General features: G+C 43.7%; 1 protein-coding gene across 1 annotated transcript in view; it reads left to right on the top strand.

Annotated features, from left to right (window-relative positions):
• LOC149168702 (Nucleoside diphosphate kinase family protein) overlaps positions 1-18235 on the top strand; it is a 114007-nt gene that overhangs the window by 19195 nt on the left and 76577 nt on the right. The gene's annotated exons all lie outside the window — the stretch shown is intronic.

Raw genomic sequence — 18235 nt, 5'->3', positions numbered from 1 at the left:
ATACTCCGACACTGACTTCGTGTCAATGCAGTGAGAGTTGTACATACTATGACGCTGACTTCGGGTCGGTTGGGACTGGTCTAGGACCAGTGGTACACTCTTTGATACTGCGATACTGGTCTGGGACCAGTGGTAGGAGTGGTACTTACTATGAAGCTGACTTCGAGTCGGCTGAGACTGGTCTGGGACCAGTGGTATGCACTCTGAGAAGTCAGTGGAGGATGATACTGGTCTAGGACCAGTAGAGTTGTACTCACTATGACGCTGACTTCGGGTTGGTTGAGACTAGTTTGGGACCAGTGGTACATACTCTGAGACTGACTTTGAGTTAGTATGATACATCCTCGATCATTTCTTATTCTTCATAATTCGGACAAAAGCAGAGCAGAACAAAGCAAAACAGTATCGATCAGTACAAGGCAGAACAAGACAAAGCAGAACAGGCAGAATAGAGCAGAGCAGGGCAAGGGTCAGGCTGTACAGGGCAGTGCATTTGATGGATGAATAGTAACGACTGATAGACAGATTGCAGATGAAGTTCTCCCTGGTTGAGAGGGAGTGTTAAAATTGGCAACCAGGGCAAAACTTCATGTGGGTCATCTTATTCATGGCTGATAATATTTTTATTAGATTCCTCTCGTCGAGAGGTGTAGGATTGATATAAAGATCATCCGATTCCGATAAGTATTCATGGAGATATGAATTTATTTTGATTATGGAATTATTATCAAGCCGACCTACAACTCATGTAGGCTCAGAAGCCCAATAGTCGCATCTATTCAAACACCAACGTTGTGTATAAATATAAGAGGACTTTTCCTCATTTGCACTCACTCTTCTCATCACATCTCTCTCTCTCTACTGCGCAGAAATGAGTCTCTTCTCTACTGCGCAGAAATGGGTCTCTCTCTCACACATGTGAAGCTGGAAGCTGTTGAACTTGAAGTTGCAACTGCAGATCCAAAGATTGACCTGCGTGGCCTAGAAGATCTCTTTGGAACTGCGCTGTAGGTTCATTTGAACCTCCTCTGAAAGCCGCAACTTTTGGTGGTGGAATGAAGTCAATTCGACGAACGGTTTGCAAGATATCAACTGCCCTAGTTTGAAGTCGGAAACTGCTGAAACTGAAGCTGCAATTGCAGAAGTAAAGATTGACCTGCGTGGCCTAGAAGATCTCCTCTTCTGAACTGTACTGTAGGTTCATCTGAACCTCCTCTGAAAGCCGCAAATTTTGGTGGTGGAATGAAGTCAATCCGATGAATGGTTTGCAAGATATCGACTGCCCTAGTTTGAAGCCGGAAACTGCTGAAACTGAAGCTGCAACTGCAGAAGTAAATATTGACCTGTGTGGCCTAGAAGATCTCCTCATCTGAACTGCGCTATAGGTTCATCTAAACCTCCTCTGGAAGCCGCAACTTTTGGTGGTGGAATGAAGTCAATCTGACGATCGGTTTGTGAGATATCGTTTGCCCTAGTTTGATAATGAAGCCGCTAATGCTGATGCTACTGATCTAGGGTTTGCTACTGCTGGTATGAATCAGATTTATTGTACTATTTCTCTCTGCTGAATTATTGAAGATAAAAGAAGATTTGATCAAAGGGTTTCCCCACACACTTTGGGGTTTGTCCCTGGCTAGCCGCCACATCTTGTGTCTCTTGTATTGGCTTGTTTTCTGTCGATCGTTTAATGTTCTATCTGCACTTTACTTTATGTACATGTGATTGCTAATCTCTGGAATATAATAAGAAAAAGAAGTAAACTGTTATAAGCATAGAACATACCATAACATATCAGGAGACCCACATGGCTTGAGCACACATTCAGGGATGCTGAGGAGCATGTGGAGGATCCTAGGAGCACATTTAGGCAAAGTAGGCCTCCGAAGAAGTTTATGAACTACATGGCATTGATGAATAGTGTCATTGAAGAGGCAACAAATTAGAAGGTTTGGAGGAAAGCCATGGTGAAGGATGATGCATGGGATATTGTGCCAAGACCATAGGGTAAGTTAGTTCTAGGTGGCTCTTCTACAAGTACCTTCCTTGCTAAGAGGGAGTGTTGATGATAGTAGCATTGGACAGGTACTTCCACACAAGTCTAAGTGTCTACAGGCGTGGAAGTCATTCAGTGGATCCTTAACCTTAACACTTACTTTAATTAATGGAATTATTAAGTAATTGAATTTTATACGAAATTTGCATTAGTGAATTAAATAAATCTCAATTGTTGATCTCAAGTGATGTTGAGATTTAATCTCAATCGTCAATTGCATTGGAGATCATGGTTTTGCATTAGAGAAGTAGATGAATCTCAATCGTTGATCTCAAGTGATGTTGAGATTTAATCTCAACCATCAATTACATTAGAGATCATGGTTGTGGACTCGGTCAATAACTCAAACTTATAAAAGGAAGGCTAAGCTAAGGGAGAAGACATGTCTAGTGAGCACAAGATAGTGAGATCTTAGTGATTAGGTGGAGGACATTTATCCATGTGTGTAGAGTATGAGGAAGAGTGCAAGGGGCAACAAGGGAGGAGGACTTGGATCAACCAGCAAGATCGAAGGACAAATGTGCAAAGGGTTTGATTAATTCGAATTTCTCCAGGTTTTGTTGTATTTGTATTCTTCTTCAGAGGGCCATTTTCTTAGTAAAGGAGTCCTTGTATGTTGAAGGTATTTATTAATGAAACAATAGATTTGAAGGGTAGAAATCGATGTGTGCATGTGTTTGACACTGGTATATTATTTTGCTTCCATTGTTATGTTTTATTTATGTGTTAAAATCTTAGTCATGCTTTGTATTCAGTACATCTGCAACAATAATTAATTTTACAACAATGCATTTACTAGAGAGTAATTAGCCAATAGCTAGGATTAGAAAAATTGACATCCCTTTCCAAGAATGTGCCAATCAAATGTGTATGCAAGACCCTCGTCAAGAAACCAAGCACTCCTCAAACTCAATATGTATTATGTAATCGAATAGATATGAAATGAAGGTGCCAAAAAGGTGGTAATCCATGGTCAACATGCATCAAAGATGCAAAATTATGTTCCTTAAGTCAAGATCCTCCAAACACAGCCTACTTGGGCAATGTCTTCAACCTGGGACAATCCTTATGCTATATAAGCAGTAAAAGGAAGATGGTGGAGAGGACAAAAATAGACTTTATTATTTTTGCAGCCTTAAATCTCAGACAAACCTTTACATTATGACTCATTATAGTACCCCAAATTGGTTATGGTGGTTGAACCTAAATACCAAAATGTTATATTGGTGAACATTGGTCACATGTTACGTATATAGTGACCATTATGCAAAGAATTCTTAATCCTAAATCGGGTGGAAGTTTTAATACTCCAACCTTACTAAGCCTAGTTGCAATTAGGATTGAGCAGTTCCTTTGTTCCAAGGAAGTTAAATGAGTAATGTTGAAACTTGATGTTCTATGCTGTAACAATTACTTAAAAAAATGAAACTCCTTCAAGTTGCAATATCAGTTAAGCAATTGTAGATAGAACATACACCATATAAACCATATGCAAAATAGAAGACAACCAAGAACACAATGAGACACAGAGAATTTAGGTCCAATGACCAGGGAAAAACCCACAAGGGGAAAACCCAACTAGATTCTTCTTCTATTAGAAATCAATTGTTCAACAAAGAAACAAAATACAATGAGAGAATGAAGAAGTTCACCCAAATCTGAAGAAGATCTCTGATAGCAGCAGTTGATGCAAACATTGAATCACTTTGGCTCACCAAGTTCTGCTCTTACTCTCCAAGTCTCTCTCTCACTCTCTCAATCCTTCTCTAGTCTCTCCAACTCTCTCTTTCACAAGTTCGAAGTCTCCTTTCACAATGCACAAGTGAGTAAGAGTGAAGATGAGAGACACACATATATAGGAGGAGCAAGGAGTTTGAGCCATGAAGGAGTAACTTGCATGCCTTGAGGGAGAGTTACATATGCCATTTAGGGAGGTATGCATGCCTTTGTAACTCATGCCATAAAGGAGGTACACTTGCCTTTGTAACTCATGCCATAAAGAGGAGTACACATGCCTTGAAGGAGACATTGTAACATATGCATTAAAGGGTGGTAAGAGGAACCTTTTATGACGAGTCTTTAATGTGTGTAAGAGGAGTGCTATGATGAGTCATTAATGTGCATAAGAGAGAGTAAGAGGAGGGGATTGAATCCATTAAGAGAGAGAGAGGGGTTATGAGTGCCATCAAGGAGAGAGAGAGATGTGAAGTGGCATGATTGAATGCTAAGAAGGAAAGGTGACATGTAATTCCCTTTTAATAATAATATCATAGTATCATAATGATAATACTAATAATAATAATAATAATATTGATGATTGAGTAAAAATTGAATAATTAAGATTGATTAATGATAAGTAAGTGAATTTCCATCATTATACTTGATTACCAATTGAAGCAAGGTGATTTACTATTTTTGGAAAGTCATGCTTGAAATGATAAACACAAATTTCTATTTTTAGAAAGTCACTCTAGAATAGTTAGAAATGAGATTTTATTCAAGGAAATTCATCCGTCAGCTGCCAATTTTCAACACTCCCTCTCAGCTAAGGAGGAATTTTTGAAACAATCATATCTGCTTTGGAACAATGATGTTACAACCTAATGAAGAAGAATCGTCACAAGGGAGACTCATTCATCACCCTATATTCACTTGGGGGGATTACCACTTGCCAACACATGACAAGGATCTCTCACAACCAAGTCTAATCTCTGCTTGGGGGGATTATCACTTGTCAAGAATCATGCACTACTTGGGGAGATTACCACTTGTCAAGAATCATGCACAACCAAGTATCCGCTTGGGGGGATTACCACTTGAAAAGGATCACACACAATCGAGTCTCATCTTTGCTTGCGGGGATTACCACTTGTCAAGGATCACGCACCACCAAGTCTCTGCTTGGGGGGATTACCACTTGACAAGGATCACACACAACCAATTCTCATCTCTACTTGGGGGTGACCACTTGTCAAGGATCACGCACAACCAACTCTCTACTTGTGGGGATTACCACTTGACAAGGATCACGCACAACCAAGTCTCATCTTTGTTATCCATGACTACTCCCTTCATGGAGGGTCACATTCGTCAGTCCAAGTTGCTCTCTGAAAGCCAAAAACTTCCCTTTCGGCAAAGGCTTGGTAAGCATGTCAACTATTTGATCATCAACCACAATATGATGGGGTCTCATTGCTCCGCTCAGCACCATATCCCAAATATAGTGATACTTGATCTCAATGTGCTTGGACTTGTCATGGAACACAAGATTTTCAGCAAGTTGAATCCCACTCTTATTGTCACAGTAAATTACTGTCGTATCCAATACATGCTCAAACAACTCTCCAAAGAGCTTCCTTAGCCATACTACCTCACAGCTAGCCATGCTAGCAACAATGTATTCAGCTTCAACTGTGCTAAGGGCTACAAACTTTTGTTTTCTGCTCATCCAAGATATCATGGCAAATCCTAGGCTGAAGCAACACCCAGATGTGCTCTTTCTATTAGTAGAGTTACCAGCCCAATCAACATCAAAGTACCCATGTAGTCTTACATCTTCGACAATATATTTCAATCCAAGATTGATGGTCCCATGTAGGTATCTCAACACATGCTTTGCAACAATCCAGTGTGCATGTGATGGCTTAATCATATATTGGCTTAGAGTATTGACCGCAAAACATATGTCCGGTCTAGTGTTCACTAAGAACATTGTGCCCCAATCAGTTGTCGATACTCGGAAGGATTAGCCAAATCAGGTCCTGCAACTTCACCACATAGCTTTTTGAAATTCATCTCCATTGGAGTATTCATGGACTTACATTTTGTCATGCCAAATCTTTCTAGTAGTTTGACAACATATTTTCCTTGAGAAAGGAAAATCTCACCAGGTCTTTGCCATACTTCTAGACCTAGAAAGTAGTGCATCAAATGAAGATATTTCATTTCAAAATAAGAAGCTAACTTTCGCTTACACTGGAGGATAAGAGGTTCACCACTGGTCAAAATTAAATCATCAACATATAATACCAAAATCAATGGCATACCTTGGATTGTTTGGTGTGAAAAGTTCATCTATTGTAGCAATCAGAAATTATTCTTCTAATTGTTAATTTAATTTAACAATTTATTTGCCCATACAAACAACGAATAATTCTCTATTGCAATTTTCACAAATAAACTGCGGAAAAAAGTAGCGCTGGAAACTGAGAAAATTCTAGCGCACACAATAAAAAGTGACAATTGTTTTTGGACAATTGTCCTCAGGAAAACCCAACTTGGGAAAACCGGTGCAGCAAATGAGGGTTTTATTATTATGCATTAGTGAATTCTGATTACAATATATGGATGCCCAACTGGCAATCCAAATAACAAGAAAATATGGCCAAAATTATATAAGGGAATTACCTTTCTTCCACAAGCAACCTTGACACAACTTTCCTTCAGAAACTTGTCCTCCTGGACCCTTTGCGTCAACCTCTGCACAGTGCTTGCGTAGGCCCTATGACGTCTAGCCTCTGAACTGCCTCTGATGAAGTCATTCTGCTTGTTCTGTTGAGGAAACTGACTCTCCGACCCTCTGGAAGACTTTTTGTGGCCTCTGGAAACTGAATCGATTTTTCCTCCAGCCAAATCGAATTGCTCTTTTGAAGCAATTGCGCAGTCTTCTGTTCCGCCACACTGGGAATAATTCAGCCTCCTTACTGCTCCCTCTCTGGATCTGGAAAACTTCCTTCGGATCATTGTCCCTTCCCCTCACTGTCTCTGCTTCAATCTCTAGCTCTCTGGCAACTACTGCTGCTCTTTGGAAATCGATCTGCCAAGGAAATTGAACTCCAGAAGTGTAATCTTTATCACCACATCGATCCCTTCTTATATCATCCTGTTGGGACTCCAACGACCAAGATTAAATTTTAATTGGTGGCTCAGATCATTTTTGGATTGATCCGTGTGAGTTTCTAGACTATTCTCCCCTTGAATTAATTAATTTTGATTAATTAACCAATTTTCCTAAGTTTAGACTTACGAAACATTAAAAAAATAGGTTAATAATCTAATTAAGTCATCTTTAGGTGGAATTTCTAGAAATGATTTCTGGGTTTTGGAGATTTCATGCATTCTAGCCTCTCCACCAAATTTCGTGGCTAGAACACATTCGATGCTACATAAACTAACATTTTGAAGTAAAGATTTTGATCAACATTGCTTCTAGTAAAATGAAGCTTCATCAAGAAGCTATCAATGCGAGCATACCAAACTCTCGGAGTTTTTTTCAAACCATAGAAGGCTTTCTTCAGTCTACATACATGAGTTTTCCTGTCATGTACTTCAAAACCTTGTGGTTGTTCCACAAATACTTCTTCTTTGAGGAAGCCATGCAAAAAAACAATCTTCACATCCATTTGGTGAAGAGTCCATCCTTGACTAGTAGTTAGAGCCACAATAGATCGGATGGTGGTGTATCAGGGAACAAGTGCAAAAATCTCATCATAGTCTATTCTCTCTTTCTGAGAGAAACCTTTGGCCACAAATCCAACTTTGTATTTTTCAATACAACCATCAACATCATGCTTAATGTTATACAACGATTTAGAAGACACAATTGACTTACCTTGGGGTCTTGGAACTACTTCCCATACATCATTATGAATGATGGACTCATATTCTTTAGCCATTGCATCTTTCCATACTTGATCTTTCACAACTTCTTCAAAAGTGCATGGTTCTGCTTGAATAATGTTGCTCATGGCTACAACATATCCCTGGAACCGACATGGTTTCTTGCTTTCTCTGAAGGTTCCTTTGGGGGCAACATGTTTATCAGCTTCTTGAAGAGTGTCACGAAGCCATAATGGTCTTTTTCTAGCAGGAGGATCACATGGAGGAGGATCCAAGGGGTCCATGGGCTCCTTGGGTTCATCAACAAGATCAAATTCAGCCTCAGGATCTTCTTGTATTTCAATTACATCATCTTGTCTATCAACATTAGTAGGAGGAAAAGGAGCGTCTCTGGCCTTTTGTTGATGTTGCTGGACTCGCCAACATTCAGGGGATCACCCCGGTATGAAGTCCCAACTAGACCTCACACCGTTTGGTGTGGGAGTCCCATCTGGTATGATGTCCCATTTGCCATTGTCTTAAGGATTTGCCTCAACTCTTGCTTGTCAACACAGGAGAGTGGTTTGCTTCGTCTTCGAGAAGTGAGGTTTGCGTGCCTGGTGATTGCTAGTGTTACTTGTGTCAATGGTTCTTTCACTGTATAGGGAGAGGGTGAGAATGAGTCCCAAGTCAGTTGGGAGGAAGCTCCAATTCTGTTAGGAACACACAACACAATAGGATGTGCACAGCTTCCGGAGGAGCAGTCCACACGGATGTGACAGTCACAACACATAAGGGAAGATAACACGTACAACACTCAGTGGATGAGTCCGCACGAGTGCAACAGTTGTTACAACAAGTTTTATGTGAAAGGTTTGTCTGATGTCTGGGGAGGTAGCCACCACGGGCGAGACAATGTTAACAACATATACAACACATTTTCATTAACAGATTATGTATTACAACAAGTGAAATAAGTTCAAGTGTTCAACACAAGTTAAAGCAACATGCATTACAAGTGTTCAAGATTAGTCTTACAATAGTTACAATACATGTGTGAAAATGTGCTGGCTTGTTAGTAGGCTTTTGAATTAAGCGAAAGTTCCAAGACACATCATTACACCATACATCACTAACCCTGTGCGCGGGGCGTTGGAGCCACTACTTACTCCTCAAAGAAAAGATTACAGACTCTCTTGGCTATGTGGGAGGAGTTGAGGTGAAAATTCGTTTCATGTACAAATGAGGGGGTATTTATAGTTAAGGATGAAATTGACCCTTGTGGCTGTTCGAATACCCTCATGACTGTTTGACTTCCGTGACTTTTTGACTTTACATGACTCTTTGTACAACAAGTGGGTCTCTTGGACTTCCACGCTACATTACATTCATTGACAACACAACCTACAGTAGAGATGTGGACGACATGACCCATGACACAATTCGACATGACAATGCTAGTACATTCGTGCTGCTGTTGGAGTGCATGTCGAGCTGTAGTGCTGCTGGGTGATGGATGTCTTCATGGTGTGTCACAGCGTCACCTCCACATGGCAAAGTGTGCGGAGTCTTCGATGGTCGTTGGTTTGCTTAATGTTGCTTTGGCATGTTGCTCCTTGCTTGTATGTTGAAAGGCTTGACATGCTCATTTGTTCGCGAAAGGTGCATGTTCGTTTGTTCGTCCGTCCGTGAGCACATCTTGCATGTTTGCTCGTCCGTTCGTCCGTCCGTGAGCACATCTTGCATGTTTGCTCGTCCGTTCGTCCGTCCGTGAGCACATCTTGCATGTTTGCTCATCCGTTCGTCCGTGAACACATCTTTGCATGATCATCCGTTCGCGAGCACATCTCTTCGCATGCATCGTTCGTTCGTCCGTTGGGAAACCTACCCTTTTACATGTGCTCCCTCCATTCAACCCATTCGTCGTTGCGTCATGTTTGTTGGTGTACCTATACCTGCAGTGACTTATGACGAGACGACATCAAATCCAAAAACCTCCTAGTCTACCATGACACATGATTATTTCGGATACAGGTGACCGGGAGAGGCAACAAGGTTGCGAGGCGGGATGATGGCTCCGGCAATTGCTGATGAAAACAAGGGTCACTAGGTGATGAAGATGGGCAATCCGAGACGACAGTGACTATCCGCGAGGTCCGACTCGACTGGAAGGCAAAATTTCGCAAATTTTGGGAGGGACAGTTCGGGCTGCGAGAAGGCATGGCAGACAAAATCTGTGCATTTTTCGGAACGACCGGGCAGCAGGGGCTTGACAACACATTTGCGCAATTTCTTGGAGGAATAGGCCAGGATGCAGGGAGGATTGGCAGATAGGATTTGTGCAGTTTTTTGGAGGAACTGGCCGGGGGCTTGGCCGCCAAATTTGCGCAATTTCTCGAGGGAATTGGCAACTCGCTGTTGGGTCACTGGCAGCAGAAACTACACAATTCCTTAGGGGAACTGCAGCGGCTAGGAGCTTGGCAGTAGAAACTGCGCAATTCCTGGAGGGAAGTGGCAGTCTGCTGTTGGCAAGAGAAATTACACTAATGTAGGGAAGCCGACCTGCTGATCATCTCTGCGCAATTTTTGAGCTGAGCGGGCTGCTGGGCAGTAGAGGACCTATTCATGAAAACTACGCAATTCTCTGGATGGGCAGCCGGTTGACTGTTGGGAGGGCTGGCTGGAAAAATTGCGTAATTTCCTGAGAGAGGCAGGGACGTACATTGGGTGTTTGTCTGCCTGTTTGCGCAATTTCCTCTGTCAGCAGAGCGGGCAAGGTCAGTAGCCTCTGCACAATTTTTGAGGGGAGTCAGTCTCGGGGTGGCTGCTGGGTCTAACTCTCCGGGTGGCAAGCATGAAGGTTGATTGAATTGCTTGCGGGCAACGCAACTTGAAATGACTTGCTTGGAGCTTTTGCGCTGTTCTGGGCGACAGTCGATCGAGTCGATGGTGGGGTGATGGTCTCGCTGTCAGAGGGGAGTCTGGTTGTCAGAACTTCAGCAAAATGATTGTGTGTGTGAACGAGTGAAAGATGCAATTGTGATCTTACAAACACACACCCACATGACTTGACGACGAGATGACCCAAACCATCCAGACACACATGTACAACATGACTTACCGACGGTGTAGGCGGCAAGCGCGACACTTGTGATTGATCGTTGATCGACCGTGACGACGCTTGCGCGACAGTGAATGTGACTCTGTGTGTGGGTGCAACAGATGTTTTCATAGCGAACATAACATGTACACACAAAACAAAGACCTTGAGCATGAACAAGGTCGCAAGCATGACATTGACATCAACATGCGAGAATTGATGAAATGAGCAAGCAAGGCGAATGCGAAGACTCACGGGGCTCACGGAGTGAACTCGAGTGTGTGCAATCATCAAGTGAAACGCTCAAGGGAGGCTCTGAAATTGGGTGCAGGCCAAAATTTTGGAAGGTGGTTGTAGCCGCTACAACACTTGGCGACACAATGGTAGAATTTCAGCTTCTCTGTTTTGGTTCATTGATAGCACAGGTCCTTGTGCTTTCGGGGAGTATTAAATCATTGTGTGGGTTACTTCGGCTTCCCCGCTTACCCCATGGATATACATGGTTCACCTTTTTCCAACTTAGTCAACCACAATCAAAAGTTCAGCTTGATCATAGTGTTTCGAATCTGGGAAGGGTAGTTTAGCTCGCGAGTTGAAGATTTTCAGAGTATAAGTTTTCATCTCTGGTGTTGCTCCGCTGCCAGCAAGCCTAGACAGTACCCCGACAAAGTCACACAGGAACACTCACATTGCTCCATTCTCAGCAAGCCTAGTCGGTACCCCGGTGGAGTTGCATGCTTTATCTCTCCGTGCATGAAGGCTTTCTCTTCTTTCACCTTTGTATTTTTCAAGAGGACTATGCATAGGCACTTATTTATTTTTGGGGCGGAAGAGGGATCCCGACTTATTGAGAGCAGAAGAGGTTGTTCCTTCAGAGAAGCATGTAAGACCTCTCACTTGTTTAGATTTTCCCCTTCTTCGTTTCTACTAGTTGGATGAGCTTGAACACACAGAGCAGAAGGCTGAGTATAGGCATGAGGCTTCCTAGTGTGGACACAGGTTCATGGTTGGACCAAAACTTCCCTTGCAGACAGTTCGTTTTTTCCGTCAGGACTTCATCAGTCGAAGGTCATAACCAAGCACAGAGAAGACGGACACAAGACTGGCCAAGTGCTGCAGTGTCACAGGTCTCTTCAAATTTCAACCACATACTCTATTCAAAAGCCAAAACGTAGCAGTTGGCAGCACTTATTTCCGGAAACAAAAATAGTAATATACCAAGCAAACAAAACAAACTAAGCAAAGCAAACAAGTTGAAAACAACAAGCAGCGAGCAGACAATGTACATGGCACGGGCGCGGCCCGACCTACTGAAAGTAATGCTTGAGATCTTGGCTGTTGACAGGAAGGTTGTCAATCCTCTCGTCAAGTGATTGTAGATGATACGTGTATCTGCCAAGCTTCTCGTGGACTCTATATGGACCAATCCACAAGGACTGGAACTTCGTATGTTTGCCTTTGTCTTCATGGGGCTTATCCCATTTCAGAATTAAGTCACCAACACTGAAGTTAGCATTCCCAGCAGGCTTCTTATAGAACCATATCTTGATACGGTTTTGGTGGAGTGTGAATTTTTCTTTTGCTTTCATCCTTTCTTCCTGAAGCTTATGGAGAGCATCCATCCTACGTTGTACTAGCTGGCAAGGCTTGCCTTGGGATTCTTGGGAAAGCTGAAGTGCAAGCAAGTAGATATTTGGCGAAAGGATGGCTTCTTTACCATAAACTAGGAAGTATGGTGAGGTATTCAGAGAGGGCTTGGGTGTTACACGGTCAACCCATAATGCATTCGTCAGGGCAGTATGCCAGTTACGCTGCTAAGAGAAAACAATCTTCTTGATTATGCGAATGAGGTTTTTATTTGTGGATTCTGCGAGACCGTTTCCTTGCGAGTAATAGTTAGATGAATGCTTTAGCACAATACCATTCTGTAATGCAAAATCATAGAGTTTCAAAGACGAGAAGTACGTTGCATTATCAAAAACAAGTGATACTGGAACGCTGAAGCGTGAGATGATGTTCTGCTGGAGGAAGCTGATGACCTCCTAGTCGTTCACTTGTTTGAGCGGAATTGCTTTTGTCCACCGCGTGAAGTAGTCAGTTGCTGTTAGGATGTAGCGGTGTTGCTTTGACGAATGTGGGAAGATTTCCCCAATGATGTCCAGGCCCCATTGTTGGAATGGTTTGGTCACTGCAATAGGGTGCAGTGGGGCTGCTGATCTTCGTGTTCTGCCGGCGCATCGCTTGATAGACTGGGCACTTGCGAGCATAAGCATGTGCATCCTTGAATAATGTGGGCCAGTAGAAACCAACCTGCATAACTTTGTGCGCAGTGGTGTTTCCCACAAAATGACCCTCGGCGGGTCCGTCATGCAGATCTCGAACTACCTTCCCTGATTCATGTGCCTCCAGGCACCTGAAAAAAACTCCATTACTGTGCTTTCTGTAAAGCACTCTGTGCACCGACTGATATGCTAAGGCTTTAATGCGTAATGCCCTCTTCTATTTGATGGAAAAGTGAGAGGGTATGGTGTCGTGCTCAAGGTACTGGCGCACATCTACGTACCAAGAGGTTTCGTCTTCAGTGGGTGTTGCTCGCCTTATATCATACATCTCAATTTCCTACTCCCAGCTGGCGAGCTCTTCTTCGCTCTTCGGTGCGTGTACTGCTTCAGCTGCAAGTCTGCAGAGCCCATGTCCTTTGATCGTGTGAACTGGCTTGATTTCAAGATCATACTCTTGCAAGCCTGTCATCCAGTTCTTGTTGTACAAGCAATGTGCGGACTGTTGGGTGAGGGACGAAGACTATGCAGTGGTTCTTTAGCAAGTAGGGCTTGAAGTGTTTCACCACCTTGTAAACTGCATAAGCTTGCTTGTCAATGGTGGGGTAGTTGAGTTCTAGTCCCTGCATGCTTGCGCTCATGAAGGAGATTGGGTGTTCATCGTTCATCTCATCCTTCTGAGTGAGTACTGCAGCTAGTGAATTATCGGAGGCAAAGGTGTATAGCAGGAAATCCTTCTTGAAGTCTGGGCTGTAGAGTGTAGGCGCTTTTGCAATGGCCTGCTTGATCTGGGCGAATGCATACTTTTCCCTCTTGCCCCAGCTGTAGACTGTGTCTTTCTTGATCATGTCTTGCATGGGCTTGACTATCTGCGCATAATCTGAGATGAACTTCCGGAGGAAGTTTATCTTGCCCAAGAAGGATTGCATGGCTTTCTTGTTGGCTGGGTAAGGGATCTGTGTAATAGTCTGGACCCGGTTTGGATCCACCTTGATCCCACTTTTGGCAACAATGTGTCCGAGGAGGTTCCCCTCCGACACTGCGAATACGCTCTTTTTGGGATTCAAGGAAATCCTGTATCTCTTGCATCGCTAATTTTTTTTCTTTCAGATGGCGTACGTGGTCTTATCGTCTTCTTGAGAACACAATCACATCATCGAGGTATACCACTACGCTCTGTCCGATGAGTCTGTGAAAAGCGATGTCCATGGCGCGCTGAAATGTTGCGCCTACGTTTACAAGCCCAAACGACATTCGTCTGTAAGTGAACGTACCCCACTTGGTACAGAAAGTAGTTTTGAGTCTGTCAGGTTCTACTACTAGAACCTAATTGTATCCTGAGAAACCGTCAAGAAGAGAAAACATCTGTGCCCCAGATACTGTTTGCAAAATGTGGTCCATAGACGACACGGGGTAGTTGTCTTTGTCCAAGGCGCAGTTTATGTTCCGGAAATCGACACACAAGTGGATTTCCCCAGACTTCTTACATACAGGAACAAGATTTGAAACCCATGTGGAATGACGAACTTTGTATATGATCCGTGCATCCAACAACTTAGTAAGCTCTTTTTGTATGAGGGGTTCAAGCGATGGATGTACTTTCCTCAACTTCTGTTGATATGGCTTGACCCCTTCTTTGATCGAGATGATGTGTTGGATGATCCGTGTGTCATAAGTTTTCAGATCATCATACGTCCACGCAAACACATCTCGGTACTGTTTGAACAAACGGATAAAGGCTTTCCGCTCTTGCTGTGTGCAACATGTACCAAGATTGACGAACTTCAAATCCTTTTCTGTTCCTAGGTTGATCAATTCGTGCCTCATGGTGGAGCTGTGGGTCTTACTGTTCCTCGGCTCTTGGAAACATTTGTGCAATTCATAAAGCTTTTCCAATGTTTCCACACCTTTTGTAATAAGGTGGCCTTTCCTGTTACCAGCTTCTGCTTGCAGAGAGCGCTCGTGCTCGTCATCATCTATCGCTGCATCTTTGAAGACGTCAGTGTTGGCCATGAAATGCAGTATCTGTTGATCATCATTAAACACGCGTAAGTTAGTTATGTTGTCCGGGATAGATGGTTTGTAAAAAATTCAATAGTAAATCTATCCCTAATCGGTGACATTCTCGAAGCTGCATTTGCTAGTGCATTGGCAACTGCATTACGCGTACGTGGTACAACAATGATGTTAAATGCTTGGAAGTTTGAGATTAGTCGCCATACCTCTTGTTGGTAACTTTTGAGATGCGGTGACAAACAGTGAATGGTGTTACGTACCTGTTGTACCACTATCTCTGAATCACCTACCACTTTGAGCGCAACCACGTTGAGGCTGATGGATTTTTGCAAGCCTAACACGAGTGCTTCATACTCAACAACGTTGTTCATGCACTCGAACTCCAAGTGACTTGAAACCAGATGCTTCCTGTTGTAAGGGTCGATCAAGACACACCTGGCTCCTGAGCCGTCCTGTGTCTTTGATTCGTCAAAGTACATGGTCCACAACTTGTCTGTACACGGACCACTTGATGTGCTAGTACTACTGCTACTACTGTTGCTACTACTACTGCTACTATTGGTACAATGTATTGTACAAGTTTCATTACCATCAGTTGGGCAAGGAAGGAGTCCCAACTGCGTGTCTGGTGGGGTTGGAGCTGGCCGTGCAGGATAACACCCCAATGCTGTTTCAAGGAGGCAGTTGCCAAACATGAGTTCTGCGAAGGCCAACGGTTCATTCTCACTGTTAAGGGGAGTGACATTATGCTTCATGTACCTCTCGGACAACACCTAGATTTGGTTGCACTTGCCCTTGTATAGAAGCCACATGTGAGACCAGTTTGTAGCAAAATATCCGTCTAGCTTGCTGGACCAGTCTCTGCTGAGTAGTAGACCGTATGCTTTTGGTATGTCCACAACCACTATGTTGATGCATTGATGGACTCGACCATCATGAGATAGTTGGATGATCAAATCTCTTAGTTCACCAATGGTTGGTACCGATGTTCGATCAAGTTGGATGATTCGCGCGGATGTCTCGCTCCATTGTGCATTGATCTTTTTTGCAATGGAGAGCGGCATGATGTTGGCTGCCGCGCTGGAATCAACCAAGCAGTTGTGGACATTGCAGTTGAAAACTTCAAAAGATAGCAGGAATGGAGGGAAACCTAAGTTCGCTTCTTCCATCTAGAGTGTATTGAGCACAGTGGAAAGTGATCCGGGAGGTGTTCTTGCTCCCTTGTTGGTAGAGGTTGCGCTGTCTGTTGTTGTTTGTCCCAATGCGCGCAATAGGATATGTCGCTGACTTTGGATCTTAGCTAACTCTAACAAACTGATGTTCGCTCGAGTTTTCTTCATGTCATCAACAATGTTATAGTCCAGAGGTGGTAGACTTGCCGAGATGTCTGGGGTAGAACGAATGTTCGTGTTGTCCGGTGGAGTGTTTTGCAGCTTGCTGCTCATGGATGTACTCTTGTTCGCCGCTGTCTAGTGTTTTCTGCTTTAGGGTGGCCTTCCTCATCAACAGTCTCATCTTCTCTTGCATTTCCCCAAGTGTGGGGGGAGCCCCTTTACTCCTAAGATTGTAACGGTCAGTTTGCTTTTGGGGCTGCTTCTCGGTATTCGTCTTTGACATCGTTCGCGAGCACTGATAAGCGTTCACCACATGCCCAGAGCTTGATGGTTCATCAGGTTCAACCTCTTCGTCATCATTAGTGTCTTTCGGTTGCTCCTGCATATTGCTTTCTGCATCGAGTGTATGATTGTAGAAAGAGCTTGCGACTCGCTTCCAGTCCAAACAAGAGTTCTCGGGGTGATGTTCTTCGTGGAAAGAACAGAACTTAGGATCCACGCACTGTTCGACCTGGAACACAGGTTTCTGCGCAGTTTTTGGAGTGAACCGGTTGCTGCTTGATGAGATGCTTGCCTGTCTTTGTCTGGGCGGATGGCTGCTTGCAAATGTGTCCGTTTTCCGTTGTTTGAGCTCGGACACTTCTGTAGTCAAGTTCTTGACAAGGTGAGTGAGGGCCTCAATATTAGTTGCTTCCTTGTCTATACCCTTGCTTGGGACTTCCTGCTCGCATCCTTGGAGTCCTTTGCTGATTTGTCGTCCTTGATGACTCCAATTGCGCATAGGTATTTCTCAATAGCAATAGCCTCTTCGCAGTTTTCTAAGAGTGTTGGTTTCGCAGCTCGCTTGACGAATTGCACAATGCTGGTCGGCAGTGTGGACGTGTAGTAATCAACAGTGATGGAGTCACAAGGTTTAATGTCTGCTACAAACTTGTTCAATATGCGTGTAAACCTCTGATAGAAGTCTTTTACTTTCTCTTTTCCCTCCATCTTGAGGCTTCCCAATTCTTTGAGTAGCATGGTTGCGGTCTTGTCATCAACAAACCTTTCAAGGAACATGCGTTTGAATGCACCCCAGTTTTGTATAGAGTTTGGTGGAACGTTGCGATACCATGCAGTTGCGCGACTATCCAAGGTACATGGGAACAATCAACACGCTACGTCGTCATACCATACCTCAAGGGTCTGCAGTTGTAGGTAGAAGTTGTCCAAGTGGTCTTCTGCCTTCACCATGCTGTTAGGGTTGAACTTGATGTTCATTCTCTCCGCTTGCTTCAGCATCTTGTGCAGAACAGCCAGGAGAGCCAATGGTCCCTGAGTCATCCATTCAAGATTTGGGTCAACCATTTCTTCTTCTTTGTCCTCCTCCTCTCTTTAAGAATCCGATGGTTCCGGCTCTGAGTCCGTTGGTTCGTCTCTGCCTCCTCCGCTGCCTTACCCTCCGCCTCCTGTACCGGAGTTCGATCCCAAGATCACAAGAGTGTCTTGTTCGCCTTGTTGGAAGACGGGAGGTTTCTCTCTGTCTTCAATAGCTTGTGCCAGACCTTCAAGTGTGGCAAGGACTGCTTCTTCCACCGATGATACAACAACTCCTGTAGGAGTGGCTTTTGGCTTTCTTGATGCGTATGGAAGATGTTGTATGCCTGGGATCAGTCCGACTGCTTTCGCAAACTGGCGAGTGATGGGACGGACGGAGCAAAGGTGTTGATACAGAATCTCGTGTTCAATCCTGGGAGGTGAGGAGTAACCAACTGCAGAGTCGCGTGTAGGTGAGAGGGAGTGCGAGTTACTGCCTTGACCAGATGGTTGATGAATGAGTGTGAGAGGATGTTTAGCCATATACAATTGGCTACCC

This window comes from Pinus tabuliformis, chromosome 4_2, assembly GCF_031772625.1.
Source record: "Pinus tabuliformis cultivar Carrire ecotype Pingquan chromosome 4_2, CPIR1, whole genome shotgun sequence".
Classification (NCBI taxonomy): domain Eukaryota; kingdom Viridiplantae; phylum Streptophyta; class Pinopsida; order Pinales; family Pinaceae; genus Pinus; species Pinus tabuliformis.
Note: the sequence above shows the minus strand (reverse complement) of the source record. Positions and strands in the feature narration are given on the sequence as shown.